Source organism: Cavia porcellus, unplaced genomic scaffold (assembly GCF_034190915.1).
Source record: "Cavia porcellus strain 051 isolate PalLab524CR breed Dunkin Hartley unplaced genomic scaffold, mCavPor4.1 scaffold_32, whole genome shotgun sequence".
In the NCBI taxonomy this organism is placed as follows: Eukaryota; Metazoa; Chordata; class Mammalia; order Rodentia; family Caviidae; genus Cavia; species Cavia porcellus.
The window spans coordinates 25826320-25851771 of record NW_026947515.1 but is presented as its reverse complement, the minus strand read 5'-3'; the positions used below and the strand labels follow the sequence as shown (position 1 = coordinate 25851771).

Genomic DNA, 25452 nt, shown 5'->3' with positions numbered 1-25452 from the left:
TCTAGAGTCAGCAATTTTGGTGGATGTGCTACCCTTGCCAGTTGTGAGATCTTGAGTTAGTCAAACTTAACCTACTTTTTGAGTTTCAGTATTACCTTGTACAGAAGGGATGATGATAATTTTCCTTATATGTTTCACAAGGTTGCCCTGAGACCCAGATTACCCCATGAACATGAAACGCTGGTGAAGTTTTGGTTTTTCAAAGGATGGCAGTACAGTTGAACACGGCATTGTCTAAAAATGTAAATAAAAATGAAAAAAAAGTTAAAACATACATTTTCAAGTAAATAACGATTTGGGAAAATTAAATTTAAAACTAAAATCCTGAAGGTCAGAACACTGTAGGTGAGTCATTGTAGTCTCAGCCAGTGCAGTATATAGGTCTCGTGTTTACAGGGGCTGTGATCCTTGACCCTGGCAGTATCATTTGGAAACTGCACACGGCAGAGTTACCGATCTAAAGATAGTATTGGGGCTACTCAACAAGCTAAAGCCTGTACCAGTCCTTTTGATTAATGTTTTTTAATCTCTAGAGGCCTGTGAGGGCCCAGGACTGAGAAATATAGTTTACTTTTGAAAATCGTGTACCATCTGAGTAGAACAATGTTGTACACTATGCATTTTGTCTTTTTTTTTTTCTAGATTTTTTTTTTATTTAAAGAAAAGGAAACGAAAAAAAAATACATGGAGATAAAAATTAAAAAAAAAAGGTTAGAAATAATACAAAATTACAGATAAACAAAAGGTAAGAAATTGCCGGTTGATAAGTTACAAGTTGTCATCTTCGAAATAGCTGTTCAGGTTGTAGAATTAAAGTATTTAGAATGACATTCAAAAAAGTGACCCTACAGACCATTCTACTCTATGATCGAACAAAAGCTCCGTAATATGATTATCAGTCCTACACATTTGTTTTACATCTCAAAGAGGGTAAGATTAACCATATCAAAACAGAACAGAACATTTAAAAAAATAAAAATAAAAAACAATTTAAAAAAATACAGGTTTCAAAGCAAGTCCACTGGAGATCTTCATTATCTAACTATCTCTAGCTTCTTACAAATAGTTGTCCCTATCTTCACCCACTTTATATACTTATTGCATATTATAGAACTAATCAAATCATTACAGGATGATGAAGTCTTTTTAGGTCCTCAAGTTCCAAATTAGGGAAGACAATAGCAACTACCATCGCATCTCTCATTCTCTTTGTGATAGCCGTCCCCATCTCTGCATATGCTGAAGTTGAACTGAAGAAACCAGACTAATGTCATTCTAATCAGCAAACAATAGATTGCTAGAATTTATATTATAATGCTACAAAATAAGCCTCGGGTTTCTCAGCACCTCTTCCTCAGAGTATTTGTTCCTTACATCTTGTATTATATAATCTGTTCCCGTAAATAATTTAAGAAAAAAAAAAAAACCCTGTATGAATTTCTACCTATATATCTATCCTCTCTGTATTATAGGGAAAACCAAGTCATAACTAGACAGCAAAACAATTTCCTAGAAAAACATGCAATGGATAAGACATATAAGACTACAATATAAATGATCTTCCGTAGCTACTATGTTTTTTCTTGTTATTTTCAATAGATTTGTCCACAACACTGGCTTATTATAGTTAAACATACTATCACCTATTTTTATAAAAACTTAACTTTGACTGCATTGTAGTATTTGAGAGCTGTTACTGATTCATACCAGTATGGATATCTTTTACATCTTGTCATGCTCAGAGTAGTTTCCTCTACTTTTAGAGTTGATTCTAACAAGCATACCAATTTCAAATAGAATCATTCAAGGCCAACCAATTGATTCAGATTCAGATACAATTAAGATCAGTCATAGTAAGACAATGTAAGTAATACAGGATTTCAGTCTAAGTCAATAGGAAAGTAAGGATAGTTACCGTGGTATAACCTGCTATTTTTGGTTCTAGAGGCCTGTGTCTTCAAATCTGACATGAGTGGACAGACCAGAACAATTTAAATTCAATCTAAATATGGCACTAGGACTACTGTGTCTTTTAAATCGTTATACAGCATTAGCAATGACCTCTGCTTTTTTTTTTTAAATATAGTTTCAGAGCTGTCTATACTAAAGACTAGTTTACCGTCTCTGCCTCATGTCTGCCACTCCACTTTTCTGCTATAATTTGTCCACCTTATTCCCTCATTCCATTGTCTGCCCCATTCACTGAGGCCTCTCTGCCACTGTAGCTGGAATCCTGATATCTCTTCCTCTCTTTCTCTGTAATGTCCTTCAGCGCTCTCTGTAGGGTTGGATTGGTGGCCACGAACTCCCATAGTTCCTCCTTGTCTTGAAAGTATCTTATTTCTTCATTAATTTTTAGAGAGAGTTTTGACGGATATATGAACTTTGGTTGCATATTTTTTTCCTTCAGGACTTGGCATATTTCTCCCCACTCCCTTCTTGACTTAAGAGTTTGCGTTGATAAGTCTGCTGTTATTTTGATAGATTTTCCGTTATAGGTAACCTGCATCTTTTCTCTGGCTGCTTTTAATATTCTGTTTTTTTGGTGGATTTCTGGGATCTCGATTATTATATGTCTAGGCGTAGATCTGTTTTGGTTGTAGGTAGCTGGCGTTCTGTATGCTTCTTTTATCTGGATATCATTTCTTTTTGCTATACATGGGAAATTTTGCTTTAATATATCTGTGAATATTTTTTGTATTTCATTTTTGGATGTTCCTGCTTCCTCACTCACATTCTTTATTCTTAGGTTATGTATCTTCTTGTCATCTTCCAGTTTTAGAATTGCTTCTTTCTGGTTCCTTGTTATTTTTAAGAGGCTTTTTCTTTCACGTTCATATGCCCTAAATCTCTCTTCAAGTTTCAGAAGGCTGTCTTTAGTTTCTGTCAAGGCATTTTGCCAATATTCAATGGAATTTTTAGTTTCCTGATATTCTCTTTGGATCTGTTTCATGTATTCTAAGTTATGCTTAAATTCTTCTTCAGATGCTTCTCTTTCTTTTCTGATTTCCTCAGTTCTTCCATCTGTGTTCTCTTGGGCAGGGCTTGTCATTTCTTTAATTAATCTCTTTATATCTTGCCTTACTTGGATCAGGAGTACAGCTTTAAATTCCTCTATGAGATCATGTAGGTACTTTTTAATTTCAGCTGATGCTGTGTCGAGTAGAGGATGATTACTGTGCTTGTTGTCTTCAGTGTTTAGTTCTCCTGGGCTTGTTTTCTCCTGTTGAGCAGCTGAAGATTTTTTTTTTTTTTTTTATCTCTTGTCATGTTTCTGGTTTCTTTCAGACTGTCCTGGAGTTCTCTGGCCCTCTCCGAATTGCTTAGGGCCTTTCAGAAGCATGCTGGCTTGAGTTTTTGCTGTCCTCCCCAATTTACTGTTATCTGGGGTAGGCTGGGATGCAGGGGCGGTACAGGCTAGTCTCTAGCCTCTGTGTCAGTTAGTTCATAAATTAGGCTGTACTTTCTGGTAGTCACTGAGTTGTAGTTATTTTGTATCTGCTTATTGGGCCCCAAGCAGAGGCTTGGTTTAGCCCCAGTAGCTCCTGCCAATTCTCTTTGTACCAGAAGCAGCTGAGTAATGTCACTATGGCACAAGTTTCTGCCCAAATCCCAGCCATTCTCTTCCAAACCTCTCTGTGACAGCAGCACCAGAATAGCAGCTCCGCCCAAAAATAAGATGTCTCCCACTAAGTTCTCTGTGTGGAGCTGAAGCCAGCAAGTAACCAGGCTCTGCCAGGATTCAAGATGTCTTCCACCAACCCTCCCCTCAGGGGGACCTGGTAATGTCACCACGCTGCAGTTTCTGCCGCCAGGCTAATATGTCTGCACCAGACTCTGTGTTATTGATTTCCCCGTGGTGGTGGGCCAGCTGTTCTCTGGCCAACCCCAGCAGCCGCGGGGTTCCCGATACTCACCAGAGTCTGGTGCAAGTCCTCATTCCTGGACCACCGCACACCAAGCTGCCCACTTTTCCCGCACTCCCGGGACAGCGCGGGGCGGTGCACAGCGTGCGCTCCCAGCACAGCGCTGACCGGTCAGATATCTGTGCACCGTTTAAATTTGAAACGCCCGAGCTTTGTACATCCGCTCTGGTGCAGCGGTGCAGACTTGGCTGCTACTTGGAGTCCCGGCCTGGGTCTCAGTTTCCTGCAGTCCCCAAAAGCTACTCATCTTTCCCTGCTGGGTCCACGGGTCAGCTTGTTGATTTAAAGGCGCGGGGTTTGCAGCTTCCCGTTATCAGCATTCAAGGTCTCAGCTTGACTTTAAATCCTCCAGCTATACTGTCTTGGTTAATAAGAATCGCTATCGATTTGTCTGGCCCTCTCCGTGTTGTCTTTTTTTAGCTTCTAGTGTGAATTCTCCGGAGAGACTCTTCGCTTGATCCCCTAGCCAGCCGCCATTTTCAGGAATCACACTATGCATTTTGTAGTGAGAGTTATGTGCCAGCACTTCTGTGGTAAAGTCTTAAAGTAATAGGAAACCATATTAATTAAGGATAGGTGATGTTCAGCAGGGAAAACACCGAATCATTGCATTTTGTGGAATAAATGTCTTCATGTTCGGTTATATTTAGTGTGGTGGGATTGGCATACTCCACGTTGGAGTCTGCAGCTATCTTTGAGGTCCCATTTTGAATCTGTGTCAAACACATTCAGAATGGCTGTAACAGCTTTCTCTCTCCATTCCTGCTACCACCTCAGGAATGGTGAGTTTTAAAAATTTGTGACGCAGTCCAATGTAGTCTCTTTCATTTCTCTCCTGTCGTTCTTTATCTTGCAAACACACGTTGTTTTGCCAGAAATTAACCAAATGAGACTTATTGTAGAGAAACTACTCTTTCTTTTGTCTGGTTATGCTTATCCCCATAATAAAGTTTGAGGACGCCAGCCCCTCAGTTTGGATAAGTCTTCTAACCCTATTCTCTTGCTCTAGTCAGAGGCTGTGTTTATACTGTCCTTATCCAAAATGTCAAGGTGTGTTATCTGAAGCCACAGCTCCTCTTTCAGCCCCAGCTTGGGGGCTTCATCAACTCACTGTGACTTACAAGTCTGTTTCCACCTTTATTTTCCTCGCCACTTCATTTTCACTCGCCGTGGTCTGTCTTCTCCTACCTTTTGCTCTCTGGGTCCTGGTTTGCCTGTGTGGCCAGCCTGAGTTTGTGAACAGAAGGAAATGATAGGAAGCCTTTCTATAGCTCCCTAATGGAAGTTGTCTTTGCCAGTGATTGTGTCACATCACCTATTTCTTTTATACCATATACAATCTGTAATTATATTACTGTATTTGTTAGAAAGCAAATGTTTTGAATCTGAAGGTGAGCTTTAGGAATAGTCTTGTTTATTGCTCTGTGCTCATTTCCCAGTAGGATACTCCACATATAATAATGAGTCAACGTATTTGAATCAGTGCATAAAATATCAAAAAGGGACTAGAGAGTGTAAGAATTTTGCCCTAGATAAGATATTATGGCAATGGGAGGCAGGACCAAGGGATGTTTACCTTGAGGTCACTTTCCCCGCCCCTATACAACTTACCCATTTGCACCACCCGATTGCCCCTCACACCGTGTTTCTGGCCAAGAAAGCAAGGCCCCCAGTGGTCATGGAGTTTCACTCCACGTTCTTAGAATAAAGGCCATTTTTACTTTATATTCTCTCGTTTAGTACGATGAAAATCCCATCAGAGAGTAGACTGCTGCATTTGAGTCACAGCTCTTTGAGCAGAGGGTGCCTTTGGGCAATTAATAGCTTGGTTTTTTTGTTTGTTTGTTTGTTTACTTTTTCTTTTTTTTGTACAGGGGATTGAATTTATGACCTCCCATTTGTCAGGCAGGTGCTTATGCCCAGCTAAATCCCCAGCCCATTCATTTATCTTTTTAAAGCAAAGCCATACATAGTGCCTACCTCAGTGTTTTGGCAAAGACTGAAGGTAAGAATGTGATGCAAGGGGCTGGAGATTTAGCTCAGCGGCATAAGCGCCTGCCTTGAAAGCAGGCAGTCATGAGTTCCATTCCTGGTACTGATAAAAAGGAAAAAGATAAAAAAAAAATGTGATGCCTTTTACATGCAAGGAAATTGAATACTATTGTATATTTCTTATTGTATATAAGGCCCACACTTTTTGTAGTATGACCTGCTTAAAATTAAGAAAAGTTGATTCATCAAAGGAATAAAACCTGTTTTACTTAAGCTTTCCAAAACTGCTCCTTGACACGTGTCCATTCTCACTAGATGCACTGTAGTTTGTGTGGGACTTGTCTTCAGTATTTTTATAGCAGTGTTGAGGGTGGAGGCTGTGGTTTACTCATATTTTTTAAGTACATTGTGCACAGTGGGCCCTCAGTTCCTTCAGTGAAAGAAAAGAAAGATCAATGAGTTTGCCATGCAAAAGAGAAATTCTGTATTAAGAAATACAGCATTTAGGGCCGGGGATTTAGCTTAGTGGCATAAATGCCTGCGTGGCACACATGAGGTCATGAGTTCAATCCCCAGTACTCCCCTAAAAAAGAAGGGAAAAAAAATACAGCATACAATCTGGAGTACCAAAAAAATCATATATACAAAGTGGGTATATAGCTCAGTGACGGAGCACATGCTTTGTATGTACCAAGTTCTAGGTTCAACTCTAGCATTAAAAGGTAAAATTCATGGTGTGTAGGTCATCGATAAATTGTAATCAGTTCCTCTTTAGATGTCCCTTTGTGTGCAGTGGGGATGTCAGGTCTTGCAGCAGTGGCCTTGTGGATTGATGTTGGGGTAGGCAAGCATTCTGCCCCTGACTTTAGTTTATATAAATGGAAATTACACTTTAGGGATTTTAAGACAGGCTCTCACTATGTAGTTCAGTCTGGCCGAGAACTCAAGGTAGTCCTCCTGCCTCAGCCTCCAGAGCACTGGTATTAGATGTGCATTACCACACTTGATTTAAACTTTAGTGTTTATAAATGAAATTAGTAGCCCGGGAGCTAAAGCACCATCTGTCTGTCTGTCTGAATATACTGGGGATTGTACCCAGTGTCTCCACTGTTGAGCTACATTCCCAGCTTTTTTTTCTCTTTTAATTTTGAGACAATATGGACAGGGTGTCATGAAATTGCCCATGCTGGCCTTTAATGTTTTGCCCTCCTGTCTCACCCCCAGAGTAGCTGATAGTAGGTCATGCCTTCACACCCACTGAGCTAACTAAAGGTTTTGTTTGTTTTGTTTGTTTGACATATGTTCTCACTACCATCTGTTGTTCAGGCTGGCTTTGAACTCACTGTGTAGCCCAGAATAACCTTAAATTTTAGGCAATCCTTTTGCCTCAGTCTTCTATTTTTTTTTTTTTTTAATATTGCAGATCACATTCAGGGCCTGTGTTTACCAGGCAAGCAAATGTGCCACTGAGCTATATCCCCAGCCCATGCCTCAGCCTAGGAGTGCTGTGATTTGTGTTTTTGAGACAGAGTCTCTATGCAGTTCAGGCTGGACTTGAGCTCACTTGTAGCCTAGACTGGTCTTGAACTCGAAGAGATCCTCCTGCTTCAGCCTCCCGAGTACTGGGATTACAGGGGTAAACCACCATGCCCACTTTAGGAATGCTAGGATTACAGGCTTGCATTTGGCTCTGAATGGCTTTTCTTTTGAGGGAGATGATGATAAATGTCACAGTATTTTTTTCTGCGTAGTTTCAGAAAAATGTGAGGTGGTACCAGGCTGCCCCTTTGTCTATATGATCCGGAAGGATGTAGATGCTTATTCTAAAATTTTAAGGAAACTCTTCAATGAATCACATGGAATCTTTGTGGGCCTTCAGAGATTGAAGGAGAATTGACTGGAAAATCCAGAAAGGCTCAGTGAGTTGGCTAGTTTGTTTGTTTGTTTATTTATTTATTTATGGTACTGGGAATGGCTCTCAGGATTTGTGCCACTGAGCTAAGTCCCCAGGCCCTTTATCAGTTTATATTTTTAGTTTACTTACCCTTTCAAAAGGGCAAGTCAGCACAAGAGTCAGTGAATATGGTCCAATTAGGAGATTTGAAAATTAATATTAAAATGAATTTTAAAAGCTATGGCTGGATGTGGTGTCACATGTCTGTCATCCCAGCAATCTGGAGACTGCGGCAGGAGGATTGCCTGGAATTCAAAGCCAACCTGAGACTTATAGAGCCTCTCTCCAAATAAAACCAAACCATGTCACCTTTGGCGACTTCTTTCTGAAACTCCAGAGGCTAAAATAGGATTATCAAGTTCCAACCCATCCTGTGGGCACTTTAGCAAAGCTATGTCTCAAAAAAGACTATGCTGTAGTTCAGTGGGAGATTACCCTTGCGTTTGATCACCAGTGGTGCAAACTGAATAGAAAATTTTGTTTTGCTTATTTTTTTCCTGGTACTAGGGATTGAACCCAGAGCTACTTACTAGTTCTTTTTAAAATCTCAGTCTGGCTAAATTGCTCAGACAGGCTTTGAACTTGGGATCTTTCTGCCTTAGTCCTGTGAGCAGTCGAGATTATGTGTGAGGGCTACCAGGCCTGGGCACTACTATTCTCTTTGACTTTATAGTTTTTATGGAACTGGGAATGGAACCAGTGACCTGAGCTGGCTGGGAAAATCTCTGCCACTGTGCCTCATTCTATCAACCTATTACTCATTTTGAAATGAAGTCACTGAGTGGGCTTTAAGTCTTGCCTTCTAGAAGAAATGTTTTTCTTGCAGTGGAAAGCTATGTCTCATCTGGCTGTGATGGTGTAAACCTGTACTCCAAGCACTCTCCTGTACTCTCCTGTAACCCCAGGATTTGGGAGGCTGAGGCAAGAGGATAGAGAGGTTCCCCGCCTGCCTGCCCTGCCCAGTCTTTTTGAGACAGTCTCACTGTGCAGTTCAGGCTGGCCTTGAGCTCACTTGGTAGCCCTGGCTGGTCTTGAACTCACAGTGATCATTTTCCCTCAGCCTTCCTGAGTTTTGGGATCCAAGGTGTGTGCCACCATACCCGGTTTAAGCATAGAAAGTTTAAGGCCAGCATAGACAATGTAGCGAGACTCTGCCTCAGGAAAACACCAAAGCCAAATTGAAAAATGATTGTTTTGTTTTCTTGTTAATTTGCTTCATTTTGAGGCTGGGGATTTAGCTCAGTGGTACAGCACCTCTTTGGAAAGAGTGAGGTTCTGAATTTAATACCAGCTACCAAAAAACCCCTTTGCTTCATTCTTTCATTTCCCTGGTTTGATTTTGTTTTAGTATGGAGGGCCAAGTTGCACCAGGGCCATCAACCTGAGGTTCATCTGTAGCCTTTTTTTTGGTACCAGGAATTGAACTGATAACCTTGCACTTTCCAGGCAGACACTTATACCAGTGAGCTAAATTCCTGTCCCTAAGAATGCAGATCCAGCCCTTCTGTTTATTTTTTTATGTTGAGACAGTGTGGGAAGCCCTGTAATTGGCTGCCGCCTTATATCTGCAGGCAGCAGCCACCTTAACCTCCTCCAGGAGTTAACTTTCCGTTTGGTAGTTAAGCTTCTCTCCTTGCCTAGCCTGTTTGGCCCATTTGGGGATTATGCTAATCAGCCTGCCTTATGAACCCAAGCAGGGGAGATTTGAATTACCCCATAACCCCTGGTCTTGTCACTGTTTATAGGTCACCTGCTGATGTCTCAGAACCCAACTCCCTCTTCCCCCAATACCCTATGTGTTCATTACTCTTTCTTTGAATCAACGAGACTTGATCAGAATCCTGTCTTGTCGCCATTCTTGTCTCTTGTCTCTTCTCATCCCCACTCCCCCGCTAGCTTCTACCTTAACTCACCCGCAGACAGGGTCTCACTAAGTTGTTCAAGCTGGGCTCAAATTTGTGATTGATCTACTTGCCTCAGTTTCGCAGAGTGCTGGGATTACAGGCGTGTACCACCTTGTCTGGCTTGAACTAGTTGTGTTTCATATTTATTTAATTTACTTATTTTGTCCAGATTTCCAGAAAAGTTTAAAAAAATGGTTTCTGTTTTATTACTCAGTTTCCCTAATCTTAATCTCTTATATAATTGTATTATGTCATTATTAAAACTAGGATGCAAAGATTGACACTGACTCTGTATGCTCAACTGAAGACGAGTTCTGTTTTGCTGGTTTTCCCTTCTGAGGTGGCCTTTTCCCTCCCTCAGTCTTTTTCATGACCTTCTACTTTGAGGAATATTGATCCGTTGTCTCATGGAACATCTGTCAGTTTGTGTTCGTCAGAGGTTTCTCATTCTTGGACAAGCATGTATTAGTGAGGATAGCACCAAAGTGGCCATTTGTTCTTGGGTGACCTTGACGACAATCACTTGATTTATGTCATTTCTTCACTGAAAAGTTAACTATTTTTCTTTGTCTCTAATGAGTGCTTTAGGGAAGGAACTTTGAGCTGATGTAAGTCCTGTTTCTCCTTAAATGTTAGCCATTCATTTTAGTGATTATCAATAAATCTCATCTACAGCAGCCTAGATTCCGGTATTTATTTTAGAGCATGAATTATAGCATATTTATCGTGTCATTCAGGTTTTTCCATCTTTGGATTATGTCAGACTTCAGGTTGAGCTGCCCTTCCTTCAGCAAGTTCTCACCTTTATTGAGCTCTCTCTTACTCTCTGGAACCACAAGATGCTCCAGATTTAACCTGAATGTGTTCTCATTTTTCATAGATTGGTTCAGGGAGTAAGAACTACCGATCTGTGATAAGAGCACGTATGGAGGAGATGCACCAGATGGCAAGTAAGTGTGGTGTGTGCATGCGTGGGGCTGTGTGCTCAGGGGCCAAAGTAAGATTCTTTGGAAAGTCCGTTACTGGTTCTTTGATGCTGGTGATTAAAATTCAGTATAATTATGAGAGCCACATGATTGCCTGTTCCTGACACACTTTGTATAACAAGATGATGTGTTTTATCAGAGGCCGCATTTCAGTTGAAAGTGGTAGATGTAACTTGTGGAGTTGGCTTGTGAATCACTGATCTACAACAAAGAGATTGGCATTAAAGAATTTTATTTTATTTGGTTCTGGGGATTGAACTCATGACTTCGAGCTTGCCAGTCAGGTGCTTATGCCACTGAGCTAAATCCCTGCCTGAGAATCCAGATATAGTGATCCATAGTCTCAGCACCTGTGAGGTTGAGGCAGAAGGGTTGCCATGGGTAAAACTGGGCTACATAGTAAGTTCATGGCCAACCTGAACTATGGAGCGAGACCCTGTCTCAAAGAAAGAAAGAAAAGAAACTATCACAACAGAATCATCTGGAGAGTGGCATGGCAGAGGGGAAAACAAACAAAAAACATGTAGAATGAAAATAATCATTGAAAGAATCAAAAGTACAAGCTACAGATTCTGGTAGATGCTACAATAATGAGTCTGCAAGTTTTATTGCTCACTTAAAATGTTCTGTTCTGTCTTGCTTGTTGCTGGGAAAGATGGAGCCAGTGGCCACCGATTCAGCAGCCAGGTACCAGGAGCTGCCGTTTTTTTTTTTTGCATGGCTAAGTGTTTGGCACCTGCGTAACGTGGCTCTGCAGTTACTGTCATGGCAGAAGTCTTTTCTTTCTAGGTAGACAGGCACCTACTTGAGGTGGCAGGGATCATCCTCAATTTCCTGGTGGCCTTTCAGTGTCTAACACTGACAAAGATCTGCTGGATAAATAATCATCTGAGTTTTCAGTTTTGGTGTTTTAGTCACAAAGACTCATGAATTCTCTCAGCTATAACTAGTTACACTCTAATTAGAATGGGAAGATGACTCCTAGGATTTCTTCCCTCACTGGATTCTTGGTCCAAACTCCATAATAAATAAGGAATAAAACCTTGTCTCTGGTCAGCAAAGCATTTCTTTTCCCTTCTGAACAGAGGATGATGGCACGTGGAGACAGAAGGATGGTGGGAAAGTGCAGCTAACATTGTATATTTGGCTTTTTTGGGTGTTTTTGGTACCAAGAATCAAACTTGAGACCTCGTGCTTGCCAGACAAGTACTATGGCACTGAGCTCTATCCCCAGCCCTGTACTGGGTTTTGCTTTCTTTCTGGTTTTCATTCAGTGCTGGGGTGGAACCCAGGGCCATGTGCATGTTAACCACGCGCTCTGCTATTGAGCTACAGCTCTAGCTGGGCTTTGCCATTAATAGTTTCCTAAACTTCAGTGGTTGGCATTCCAACTTCATAATTGTTCAACATTCTCTCTCTCTCTCATTTCACTGTGCAGCTCAGGCTGGCCTTGAACTCTCCGTGATCCTCCTTTCTCAGCCTCCTGAGTGCTGGGAATATAGCTATGCACAAGCATTCCTGGACACCTCTGGCCTCTCCGTTCTTTTTCTTTCTTTTCTTTTCTTTCCTTTCTCTTTCTTTCTTTTCTTTTCTTTTTTCTTTCTTTCTTTTCTTCCTTCTTTTCTTTTCTGTACCAGGGATCAAACTCATGACAGCACTTCCAGGGCAGGCGCTTATGCTGCTGAGCTGAATCCCCAGCACCTACATCTTTAATTTCATTTATGGATATTGTGTTACTTAGGATTTTTATATCTTCTTGATTCAGCTTTGGCAATTCATCTGTATGTAGGAATCTGTCCATTTCTTCTGTATTTTCCATTTATTAGAATACAAGTTTGCAAAGCAGGTAGAGATAGTTTTCTGGATTTCTGCAGTCTGTTGCAATTTTTGTTCCTTTGGGTCTTTTCCTTTTTTTGATAAGATTGGCTAATAGTTTGTCAGTTTTATTTAATCTTTCCAAGAAGCAACTCTTTGATTCATTGATTCTTTGTATTGTTTTTATCTAGTATGTTAATTTGTGCTGTGATCTCTATAATTTCCTTCCTTATATGAGCTTTTGGTTTAAGCCTGTTGTTTTTCTAGAAGTTTAAGTTTCAACATTAAGTTGTTTGTATGTGCTTGGTATGTTTTCCTGACATGGGTACTTACTGCTATAAATTTCCATCTTAAGACTGCTTTCATTGTGTCCCATAAGTTTGGCATGGTGTATTGTCATTATCATTCAACTGTGAATACTCTATATCTTCTTCACTTTAATCTGTGACACATGGGTTGTTCAGTAGGTTGATATTTTATTTCCACGTGTTTATCCATATTTATAGCAACAGTTTATAAAAGCCAAATCTTGGAAACAACCTACAGAAGATTCGGGTGAATGACCTGTTTTCTTGTCTTATTTTCCCCTCGATTTGTCCTGGGTGGGCTGCAAGGCTGGGATTGCATTTTGCTTCTGTGTCTTGTCATTTTCTATTTTTTAAATTTTAATTTGTAATTTTCTTCTGTTAGGTAGCTTTATCGCTGGTATTGGGGATTGTCTCGGAAACATCTATTCCTCTGAGATGCCTTCTAGGTATAGCTGGCTGTTGGTCTTTGTGTCTGTCCCAAGGTCCTACCTTTCCACTTTATCAGGGATGGTGAGTTACCATCTGTATGGCTTATACCCAGTCCTTTAGTTCTGGACTGTGGGAATGATTATGACACTGAATAATCACAGTGATTATGACACTGAATAATCATCATGCTGGGGATTTAGCTCAGTGGCATAAGTACCTGGCTGGGAAGGAAGAGGCTGTGAGTTCAGTCCCTAGTACTGAAAAAAAATGATAATAAATTTTAAAACATCGCAATCATCATACAAGGTGAACCACTATTACAATGAATATGGCATCCTGGCTAAAGTAGTACAATTAGCTGTAACATCATCAAGCACAGCCTAGAAATCAGTCTGTGGTAACTGCTAATTCGCTATCTAACCCTGGGAGCAAGATCTACAGTTAAATAACTGCATGCAACACAAACCAGGGACTTGTACACAGTGAGTTTCCCCTTGAAGGAGTGATTTTACCCTGTGGGGAAGGGAACTTTAGAGAGATAGGGCCCCTGACAGAGCAATAGCTGAAGAGAGATATACTATAAGCAAGGCTGAAGGACAAAGGATGACCCACCCAAACTCTGGGAGCTAGAGAAGAGAACAGGAGAGAAAGAATGAAGACAGGACAGAGAAAACAAACCTAGCGATAAAGTCCAAACCTAAACCACCACCTTCAAAACAAAATTCTTCTGGTGGCTCCAGTTCTGTGTTAGTTCACTCATCGGAGCTGGAATCTATACTGAGCAACCACACCAAGTCTATAGTAGGATTTCTGCGGGATGCAGGGTTGATCTTGGCCATGCCACTCACGTGTCCCTTCGCTGGCCAGAGCTGCTTGCCTGCTTGGGCCACTGGTCACAGAGCAGACGGTTTCTTCCTGTCATAGCCAGGGTTAAGACTGGCTTTTGGCCTCCAGTGGAACTGAGTCTGGATGGTCCCAGCTCCTACTTCTCCACAGACTTCAGCCCAGTCTACTGTCCAACTGCCAGCTGTCTACTGTGACTGGACGACCCTTCCCTCTTTCACTCAGGAACCTTGGAGCTGCTTTGGGTTTAGGAGGGTTGACAGGATGACGGTTGATGCCTATTGGGAGCAGGAACCAGAGGTCCGGCAGTGAATGGGTGTGGAAAAACCACACACTAAAGCTGGACCTCAACCAGTTCCTTATCCTACAGTAACCTCAGCCTTCTAGACAAAGCATCATGCTAATATTAACCTGGGAATAGCTTCATAACATAAACAAAAAAGTTTCTCATGGGCCCAGGAACATGTTTACCTTCTGGGCTGCACAACAAAAAAGTTTCTCATCGGCCCAAAAACATGTTTACCTTGGCTGCACGCACAGAAAAATGTCCTAAAGTGACTTGTACTGTTCTTTGTTTTGAAACACTATAAAAACTCTGGAGTTCTTTAATAAATCGCCTTTTGCCTCCTGAGCAATCGGTCTCCCTGCGTCTTCAGTCTCCTGCCTAACTCCTTCCCCGTGCTGGCCGTGGCACCTGGCGCCCAACGTGGGGCTTGAGCACAAACATTCAGAGCGTTCTTCCAGTAAAAAAAAAAAAAAATCGAGAGTTTCAAAAAGACCGCTGCTACGAGGACCCGGGTTAGTAAAAGCAAAAATAACAGAGAGTGACATATACACAGAGATTAGAAATGGATAATTCCCCATCTTCAAAACGGAAACTTTTTAAACAAGTTATTTCCTCTTTGTTAAAGAGTAGGGGCATTCCCGTAGCTAAACTCCAAATTCATCGGTTTGTTGATTTTGTGCATCAGGTTTGCCCCTGGTTTCCAAAACAAAAAACGGTTAATGTTGAGACATAAAGGGCAATAAAAAAAGATTAAAGATTATTATTGTGCTTGTGGTCCTAAAAAGGTTCCTATAGATGTGTTTCTGATTTAGACTCTAATTAAGGACTGTTTAAAAAGAGACTCTGAGTTTAGTAAATTAAAAAAAAAACTCAAAAAAGTTTTATAAAAAAAACCAAATCCACAAAAAAATGTGACATCCTCCTTATACCCACCCCTGCCCTCTGCTCCGCCACCACTCTCTGAGCTGCCCTGTTACGAGCAGCCCGACCACCCCACGACTAATGAGATAAACAACAGGCCTGATAATTTACAAGTCTGATACTCTGATAAAAAAGCTGATTCAGATTCAAACAAAAAATTCGGTCCAAAATAATAAAAAGAGTTAAAACATAAAGCCTCCCAATATAAACATCAACATGAAGCTTTCATGCTTCAAGATCAGGCAAACCCACAATATAAAAAACCAACAGAGAGCCTAAAAAACTTGATTAAAACATTTAAAAAATTGTCTGATATATTCAAAGGTTATCTAAGGCTAAGTTAAGAGATCAACAACATAAAAGTTATAATACTTCTTCTTTGGCTAGACCTTTATTTGATCAACATGAGGCCTCTAAAACGCCTCTCGTTGCCCAAATAAGATGTAGACCACTGCCCTTGTTGTCCCCGCCTGTACCCACACGCCCTATCGCGCCTGCGGTAACATCCCCCCCTTGCAGCGCGCACTTCAAAAAACAGAGACAAGATAAAAACCTGAAAAGACTTCAGGTTTATCCAGTAATAAAAAGGGTTAACACAGAGACAACCATATAATAAACATAAAGGCTTTCCTTTTAAAAATATCAACAAATTAAAAATGGCTACTACACAATATGGGGCTACTGCTCCTTTTAGTATGTCTATTCTTAAATCTATAGCGAGTCAGGCCTTGCCACCTCAAGATTAAAAAGTGTTAGCTAAGGCTGTGTTAACTGGTGGTGATTATCTTCTTTGGCTGTCAAAATATAAAGAGACCACTACAGGCTATGCTTTAGATGATAATACAATCAATAATAAAATTTCATTAGACCAACTTCAAAAAAAAGGGGCCTTTATGGCTTTAGGTGCACAATTAAATTATCCTGCCTACGCTTATGATTTAATTAAATGGGCTGCTTTGGCTGCCTAAAAAAAGTTACCTCAGTCTAGATCAAAAGAGAAAATTAAACAAGATTAAACAGGGCCCTGATGAGCCATTTCAAGATTTTGTCTCTCGCCTCCTTCAGGCTGCTAGATGATTGATAAGTGATCAAAAAACCAGCAATATATTAATAAAAAAATTGGCTTTTAAAAATGCCAATACAGTCTGTCAAACAGCTCTTTGACCCTAAAAGGGTTGGGGTACCCTAAGTAACTATGTCAGACTCTATACAGACATAAAAACAGGGTACATCCAAAGGCTGTCTATGGCAGCTGCTCTAAAGGGGCAAACCTTACAAAAATGTCTGACAATACAACATAACAAACACAAAAAATATACCCATGGCACTCCAAAAAGCTGTTATAATTATAAAAAAAGGGACACATTGCTAAACAATGCTCTGGTCCCCCAAAAGTTGATAATAATACAAACAATAAAGTTAAAATTGATAAAAAGCCAAAAGCCCCAGGGTTATGTCCACGCTACAAAAAGAAAAGATCACTGGGCTAATAAATGTTATTCTAAAAGAGATTAAAAAAAAGACAATCTACTACCCCCCCCCAACAAAAAAACTCCAAGAGGGGCCAGCCCCAGGCCCGACAACAAATCTTCGGGACAATTAACCCAAAAACAATCGGTTTCAGACCTCTCCAAAACAACTCCAAAAAACACAAGATTAGACCTCAGTTCCTCCACCCACATCATATTAACCCCAGAGCTAAGAGTCCAATTGATACCTACCGGTATTTACGGCCCGTTACCTCCAAACAATTGGGGATTATTATTAAAAAAAATAGATTTACTAGACTGATAGATCAAGATTATAAAAAAAAATTAAAGTTATGGCTAAAACTGATACAACAGTCATCAATATACTCCTAGATACCCATATAGCACAGTTATTATTGTTGCCCCTTATTAAAAAAAACAAAAGATGCTTAAAAAAAAAAAACGAGACACCCAAAGGTTTGGCTCCTCTGATGCTTTTCTTATTCAACAAATACAAGATAAAAGGCCAGAGTGCTTACTAAAAATACAAAAAAAAACCCTTTTCTTAAAATAATAGATACAAGGGCTGATGTTTCTGTTATAAGACAACAAGATTGGCCTTCATCCCGGCCATTAGATCCTGCCCCTGCCATTCTCCAAAAAATTGGACAAGCTCCTGCTCCCTTTAAGTCCTCTTCTATATTATCCTAGACTGATTTAGAGAGACATACTAAAAAATTCCAACCATATGTTTTACCTAATCTTCCCCTAAATTTATAGAGACGACACATACTAAGCCAACTAAGAGTATACTTACAAAGTCCAAGTCCCACTGTGACCAAACAGATGTTGCAAATGGACCAATTGCCATTTGCAGACATAAAAAAAATAATCAGGGTATCAAAGACCCTTTATGCATCCCACAAAAAAATGATAAACAGGGGTTGGGTTTTTCTTAGCGGCCGCTGATTGTCCTGCTATCCATGCTGATAAAATTAATTAAAAATCTGATACACCGGTATAGATAGATCAGTGGCCCCTGCCTGAGGCTAAGCTCCAAGCCACCAGACAGTTAATACAAAAACAGTTAGTCTGTGGTCATGTCTGACCTTCTTCCTCCCCCTAAAATTCGCCTATATTTGTGATAAAAAAAATTTTAAAAATAGAGATTATTACAAGACCTTAAAAAAGTTAATAATACTATGTTTCCTATGGGAGCTCTTCAGCCTAGACTTCCATCACCTATGACAATACCCCTGTCACATCATCGTATTGTTTTTGAGTTTAAAGATTGTTTTCATACTATCCCTCTCCACCCCAAGGATTACAAGAGATTTTCTTTTAATATTCCTTCCTATAATTTGTCTTCACCTATAAAAAGATATAGACTACATTACCTCAAGATATGGCTAATAGCCCCACCCTGTGCCAAAAGTTTATACATACAGCCATTGCCAATACCAGATCCAAATTTGCCTCTGCCACCATTATTCATTATATAGATGATATTTTAATAGCCCATCAAGATTCTGAGATGCTTTTACAAATATATGCCTCTCTTCACTAAGATTTAACAAATAATGGGCTGGTCATCGTACCTACAAAAGTCCAAACTTCACCTCCTTATTCTTATCTAGGTTTTCACTTATATTCACGGCATTTTTCTCCTCAACGATTGTCTGTTAATACTTCTCACTTACATACGCTACATGATTTTCAAAAACTCTTGGATAAAATTAATTAGATCCGGCCATCTCTAAAGTTAACTACTCAAGACCTCCACCCATTGTTTTCCTTATTAGCTAGAGATTCTAACCCAAGTTCACCTCGCCAAATAACAGCAAAAGCTCGCAAAGCTCTTAAACTGGTTAATAAAGCTCTTCAAAGTGCGCAGCTTCACTATTGTGATTATTCCAATCCTTGGTCCCTTATCATCATACCCATGTCCTTTTCTCCTACAGGTGTATTATATCAACAGAGAGCTCTCTCATAGATTCATGGTTCACATTCCCCAAAAAGGGCTCTCCCCCCTTACACCTCTTTGGTTACAAAAAAGATTATACAAAAAAAAAAACCTGTCTATAATACATTTAAAAAGAGACCCTCACTCTATTATAATCCCTTATACATCTGAGCAGCTCAAATGGCTGCTTAATATGACTGATTATTTTCCTCTATCTCTAGCTTCCTATACCGGTCAAATCCAACATCATTATCCCAAGGATAAAATTCTTCAATTTGCCTCTAAAATTACCTTTTTATTTCCTCAAATCATACACACAAAACCCCTTGTTAGTGCTATTACTTTATTTTCAGATAAAAGCTCCAATAAATAAGCTACTTTGATACCCCCAAATCAAACTTATGTGTGACAATTGAAGAGTGCTTCAGCTCAAGAGACTAAACTTTATGCTGTTCATCAGGCTTTTATTCTTTTCTTTGATATTCCCTTTGTTTTCAGACAGCCAATATATAATACAAGCCTTGTCTGTTTTAAAATGCATCCCTGTTACCAACACTGCCAATATCCTTGTTACATAGTTATTTGGTCTCATTCAATCATCTTTACATTCTCCATCTGCACCTTGTTTTATAAGACATATTCACAGTCATTCTAATCTTCCAGGCACTTTAACTCATAAAAATACAATCACAGATCGAGCCACACATATTAGACTGTCTGCTGTTTCACAAGCACAACAGTCACATGCTCTTCATCACCAAGCTACAAAGGTCTTACGTTATCAATATGGTATAACACGACAACAAGCACAAAAAATTGTTAAAAATTGTCCCTCATGTGCGCCACTCCTTCCAGTACCTCATTTTAGAGTCAACCCTCGAAGACTCTGTCCAAATGACATGTGGCAGATGGATGTCACTCATTATCCTTTTTTTGGGTCATTAAAATACCTACACGTCACCATGGACACCTTTTCTCATTACATGCTTGTCTCACCTATGACTGGAGAAACTGCCGCCCATGTAATACAACACCTACTATATTGTTTCTCTATCCTGGGCATTCCTCGATCCAGTAAAACTGATAATGGCCCAGCATATGTTAGTAAACCCCTTGCCAAATTCTGTCAGACTTTCCATATTAAACATGTTACTAGATTACCTTATAACCCTCAAAGACAAAAAATTGTTAAACATGCTAATCTCTCACTAAAAAACACATTAAAAAATTAAAAAGGGGGAGATGATATAAGTATTCTCCCCAAACCCTTCTTAACCACACTCTTTACGCTCTTAATTTTTTAACTTTTGATGCTTCCAATAGATCTACAGCTGAGAGACATTGGTCTCCTGATTTGCCCTCCAAACCTATGGTTTATTGAAAAGACCCATTAACTAATCTATTACATGGCCCTGACCCAGTATTGATATGGAGAAGAAGATATGTTTGTGTTTTTCCCACAGATGCTAATACACCCAGGTGGACCCCAAAACATTGTGTACAACATGCCCAAAAACAAGATAAAAAAATTACACAAAAAGATGCTTCAACCAACTATGACCTCAAGGACAAAACAGACCAAAAGGCCTCCGGCGACAAAAGATAAAACCCTTCTGTTTTTGTCTCAATTGCTAAGCATTATTTGGGTTTTACATACATTTCAAGCGCCTGTGCGGGCGGATAATTATTGGACATTTATACCTAATCCTCCTTTGTTGCACCCTATATCATGGGGTGACAACGATGATGTTACTGTTTATATAAGTAATACCCGGGTCTTAAGTTTTCCTTCTTCCACTCATATACAACCTGTCTCTATTATATATAATTACACTACAATGTCTACTTCAATACCCTTATGTTTTTCTAAAACAAATAAAAATTATACATTAATAAAAAGATACTCTGATTGAGATAAAAACTTTAGTAATAAAACACACTGGAGAGTAGATATAATATATATATTTCACAATAATAGTAAAACTAAAGTAAAAAAAGACAATCCCCCTAAACATATTCCCAAATATAAACAAAAATACCCAAACAAAAATATATATAGACCCTCATGGCATTTGTGCCATCATAATTATACTATATGTTACAAAGGTCTATGTGATTAGAGTGATTACAAAAAAACAACCTACAGGCCCCAAAATTTATTATATAAAATATAGACAGACGCCCATGTAGAAGCTGGTGCCAGGTGTTTCAGCCAGGACAACTGTATCATTGGTGAATGCCTGCACATTAGACTGGAAAAACAAAGAGACAAGGCGCTATGAGGAGGCAGGCCACTATCACATTCAAGGACCCAGGAGAGGTAGAAGGAAAGGTGCCTTTGATTTAGATATGTAAAATCATTACCACGGTGAGGTGCAATTCTGAAAAATAAGTGTGGGGTTAGGAGGAGTGAAGTAATGAGAGGCGATTATTTTCCCATCTGAAAAGGTAGCAAAGTGTAGGTAGGCAGAACTTGCCTCTGGTCCAGGAGATGAGTTGGAAAGGATAGGAGGGGTGGGGATAGCTGTGGCTGTGTCACTATAAGGAAGGTAAGAGTCTAGGCCTGTAGGGATGTCATGTTTGACTAAACAACAGAGGGTAGAGAGAACTAAGATAGTTGTCACATAGAACAATATGACGAAGATCTTAGGCACGATGTGGGAGTCTTTAGGAAAGACTGTCAAGAGTCCTGCTATAGGGCTGGGGATTTAGCTCAGCGGCATAAGCGCCTGCCTGCCTTGCAAGCAGGGCGGTCGTGAGTTCAATCCCTGGTACCAATAAAAAGGAAAAAGACAAAACAACAACAAAAAAAGAGTCCTGCTATAAAAAGGATAATTAATAGAATGTAAAAAATTAGGCACCAAATTGGACAACAAAACATGACTTAGCCTGACAGTTGTGGCTGTGAGGCCTTGGTGAAATGGAGACAGGTGGGTGACAGAAGATGAGATGACCACTCAGGATGGTTAGACTTAGGGCTGGGAGGACACTGCTTGAGTGGTGTGGAACCAGGATGGGAGTCCAGCAACTTTGACCGCTGTTGGGGTCGTCAAGGAGACCAGATAGGGGCCACTCCACCTTGGTTGTAGTCCTGTGGATTTAGAACATTTGAGATAAATTAGATCTCCTGGGGATATGGGAGGATCTGGTTTGGTCTCTCCAGAGGGTTGTGGAAGGCAGAGATCAGCATGTTGTCACAACAGGTGTTGGAGGAAGGAGAGGACTGGGACATAGTCAGAAAGCGGAGGGAGATTTTGGGGAGCAGGAAGATTGTGGAGTAAGAATGGCCTGCCAAACATAAGTTCAAAAGGACTTAAGAAGGTAGGAACTTGGGGAAGTGCCCTGAGCTTGGCTAAGGCTAAGGGCAAAAGTTGAGGCCAAGGTTGGTGTAGCTCTAAAGTGAGCTTTTTAAGGTGTGTCTTTATGAGGTCTTTGCCTTTCCTACTTTCCCTGAGGATTGTGGATGGTATGGGGTGTGTAGGTGCCAGGTGATGTGTAAGCTCGACGATACCTGTTGAGTGCGCTGAGAAATAAAGGCGGGACCATTATCTGACTGAATACTCTGAGGTAGACCAAACCTTGGGATGATTTCTTGTAATGTGACTTTGGTAACTACATCAGCAGTTTCCCTGTTTGTGGGAAAGGCTTCTATCCATCCTGAAAAGGTACTGAGAAGATATTTGAGAGTTTTGTGGCGGGGCATGTGTGTAAAATCTATCTGCCAGTCCTGACCAGGGATGTGTCCTCGAAACTGCTGGGTAGGAAAGGAAGGGGGTGCCATGCGTCCCTGAGGAGAGGTCTTGGCACAGAGATCACAAGTGTGAGTAATCTTAAGAATGATAGCTTTTAGACAAGGATGTGTGACTACTGGGGCTAAGAGTTTGTATAGGGCCTGTGATCCTATATGAAAGTAGTTGTGTAAGTCAGTGATCATGTCTGAGGTCTGTTGATGCGGGAGAACAAGTTTAGATCCCTGAAAAATCCATCCCTGAGTGTTTTGTGTGTAACCTGGTTTATGAAGTAGCTGTAACTGCTCTGGTGAATAATTAGGCTGAGGTAGACTGTTTCGGACTAACGGGAAAAGATGAGAAGGGCAGGGCCCTTGTGCAGCTCTAACTTGGCTTGTGAATCTGCAAAGGCATTGCCTTGAGCAATAGGATCTGTAGAGTTTTGGTGTCCTCTACAATGAATAACTGCTGCCTGCTTTGGAAGTTGGGCTGCCTCTAGAAGTTTAAGGATAAGGGGAGCATTAATGATGGGGGTTCCCTGAGTGGTAATAAAACCCTGTTCTTGCCAGATAGAGGCATGAGAGTGTAAAATGCTAAATGTGTACTTTGAGTTGGTGTATATATTTATGATTTTGTCTTTTGCTAGTGTAAGAGCCCTTGTAAGGGCAATAAGTTGTGCCCTCTGGGATGAGGTGCCAGGTGGCAGTGGATTTGCCTCTATAACTTTTGACTGGTTAACTATTGCATATTTATATCCTGCCTTTTTTGTTGTTGTTGTTGCCTGTGTTTGTTGTACCCATTGAAGGCGAGAAGGGCTCATCAGGGCAGAGAGCACCTCATGTGAGATAAGCTCACGTAGGTGATGAGGTGAGTGTACTGTAATAGATTGCCCTAATGTAAACTTCTTAGCTTGCTATGTCAGAGGGCTGCAGCTGCAAGGGCTCAGAAACAAGGAGCCCATCCTTTTACTGCATTATCTAACTGTTTTGAGAAGTAAGCTACTGCTTGAAAAGAAGGTCCCTTTTTGTATCCTAGTACACCTATAGTGTTGTGGCCCTGAGAAGTAGTATATAGAGTGAAAGGTTGGGTGGTGTCAGGAAGGGTAAGAGCTGGAGCTTTTAGGAGAGCCTCTTTTAATTTATGAAAGGAGGCATGCATGGGCCTAGTAGAGTCCAGGGGTTCTGATAAGGAACCCTTAGCGGCCTTGTAGAGGGTTGAGCTATGGCTGCAAAGTTAGGAATCCAGAGATGAAAGAAATTGCTAAACCTAGGAAACATGTAACCTGTTGTTTAGTTGTGGGCACCTGGAGATCATGAAGATTGCCTTACGATGTGTGGTGATGGAACCTGTGGTCAGGGTGAGAGCAAGACCTTGGTATTTGACTTTTGGGGAGGCTATCTGGGCTTTAGCCAGAGAGACCCTGTATCCATGACTAGCAAGAAAATTAAGAAGACTGAACGGTGTATGGCTAACATGTGGGATGGAGAACATAACAGAAGGTCATCTATGTATTGAAGAATATAGTAGGTTTGAGATCAAGTTCTGTGAGGTCAGTAGCAAGAGCTTGACTAAAGAAGTGGGGACTATCTCTGAACCCTTGGGGGAGCACTGTCCAAGTAAGTTGTTGAGACCTGAAAGTGTCTGGGTCAGTCCATGTAAACGCAAAGAGGTCCTGACAATCAGGGTGTAGGGGGATGGTAAAGAAGGCATCTTTAAGATCTATAACTGTAAAGTGAGTAGTGGAGGGAAGGATATGAGAAAGCATGGTATAGGGATTTGGCACCACTGGGTGAGTGGGGGTAACAGCACTGTTAATTACCCTAAGGTCCTGTACCAGGCTATAGGACCCATCAGGCTTGAGTACCAGGAGAATGGGAGTATTGTGGGGTAGGTGGGTAGGTTTAAGAAAACCATTGTCTAAAAGGCGCTTAATTATGGGTTTAAATCCCTGCAAAGGTTGAGGAGCTATGGGGTATTGGGGAATGCAAGGAAAAATTGAAGGATCCCCGAGACGGATTAAAACAGGCATGGCATGACTAGCAAGGGTGGGATTGGAGGTGTCCCAAACTATGGGGTCAACCAGAGAAAAAGGAAGGGGAGGGAATGGCTTTGCAATGCATTGTGAGGCTATTTGGAGGATTAGGGCTGTGGGGAGGGAGAAAGTAAAGGAGAAGTTAAGCTTTTGAAGGAGGTCTCTACCTAAAAGTGGTGTGGGACATGTTGGGATTACTAGGAAGCTATGGGTAAAGAAAAGAGTCTGGAATCTGCATGGGACAGGCCCAGTTTGCAAAGGCTGGGTAGGCTGGCCGCCAATGCCCACAACAGAGATTGAGGACTTACTACAAGGTCCTGAAAACTCAGGAAGTACACTATAAGTCGCACCCCTATCCACCAGCAGAGATATTATTTTATCTGAGACCTCCAGTGAGACTCAGGGCTCTGACAAGGTTACTGGAGTGGGGGCTGTGAACCCCTAGTCCCATCAATCTTCAGCAGCAAGTCCGAGCAGATCAGTCAGTGATGAATCTGGCATTGATGGAGTCTCCTGTGAGGGCAAGGAGTTAGAGGATGGTTTACCTGCTCACTGGCAGCTAGGACAGTCACTCTTCCAGTGGCCCTTAATGTTGCAGTAGGGACACGGCCCTAAAGGAATGCCAGGGTTGGGGCAGTCTTTTGCCCAGTGTCCTTGTTTGCTGCATTTAAAGCACAGTCCATGCGGGGCTCGGGCAGCCACACCTTGTTTAGGATTTCCTGTCTTGGGAGCTCCAAGTGCCACTGCTAAGAGATCAGATTGATATTTAGCAAACTTGATTTTTTGAGCTTGTTTTTCCTCTTTTTGAATTTTATCTCTGTTGTTAAAGACGTGGAAAGCTAATTTAAGAAGATCTCCCTGTGGAGTTTGATGTTCAACCTTTTGTAATTTTGCAC

The 25452-nt window shown here is 40.8% G+C and overlaps 2 protein-coding genes across 4 annotated transcripts in view; one reads left to right on the top strand and one right to left on the bottom strand.

Annotated features, from left to right (window-relative positions):
* Positions 1-25452, bottom strand: part of LOC106026489 (zinc transporter ZIP11-like) — a 115487-nt gene that overhangs the window by 443 nt on the left and 89592 nt on the right. The window contains exons 10-11 of one of the 3 annotated variants that reach the window (XR_010045057.1): positions 25102-25302; positions 96-21887 (exon numbers count right to left, since the gene is read on the bottom strand). The gene's annotated coding sequence lies outside the window, so the exon portion shown is untranslated. Of the gene's footprint in view, positions 1-95; positions 25303-25452 lie in introns of those variants that run through there. The other 2 variants (XR_010045069.1, XR_010045056.1) reach the window with 2 other exon arrangements.
* LOC106025050 (leucine-rich repeat-containing protein 37A3-like) overlaps positions 132-25452 on the top strand; it is a 67890-nt gene continuing 42569 nt past the window's right edge. The window contains exons 1-3 of the mRNA XM_063241810.1: positions 132-242; positions 643-745; positions 10657-10726. The gene's annotated coding sequence lies outside the window, so the exon portion shown is untranslated. The remainder of the gene's footprint in view (positions 243-642; positions 746-10656; positions 10727-25452) is intronic.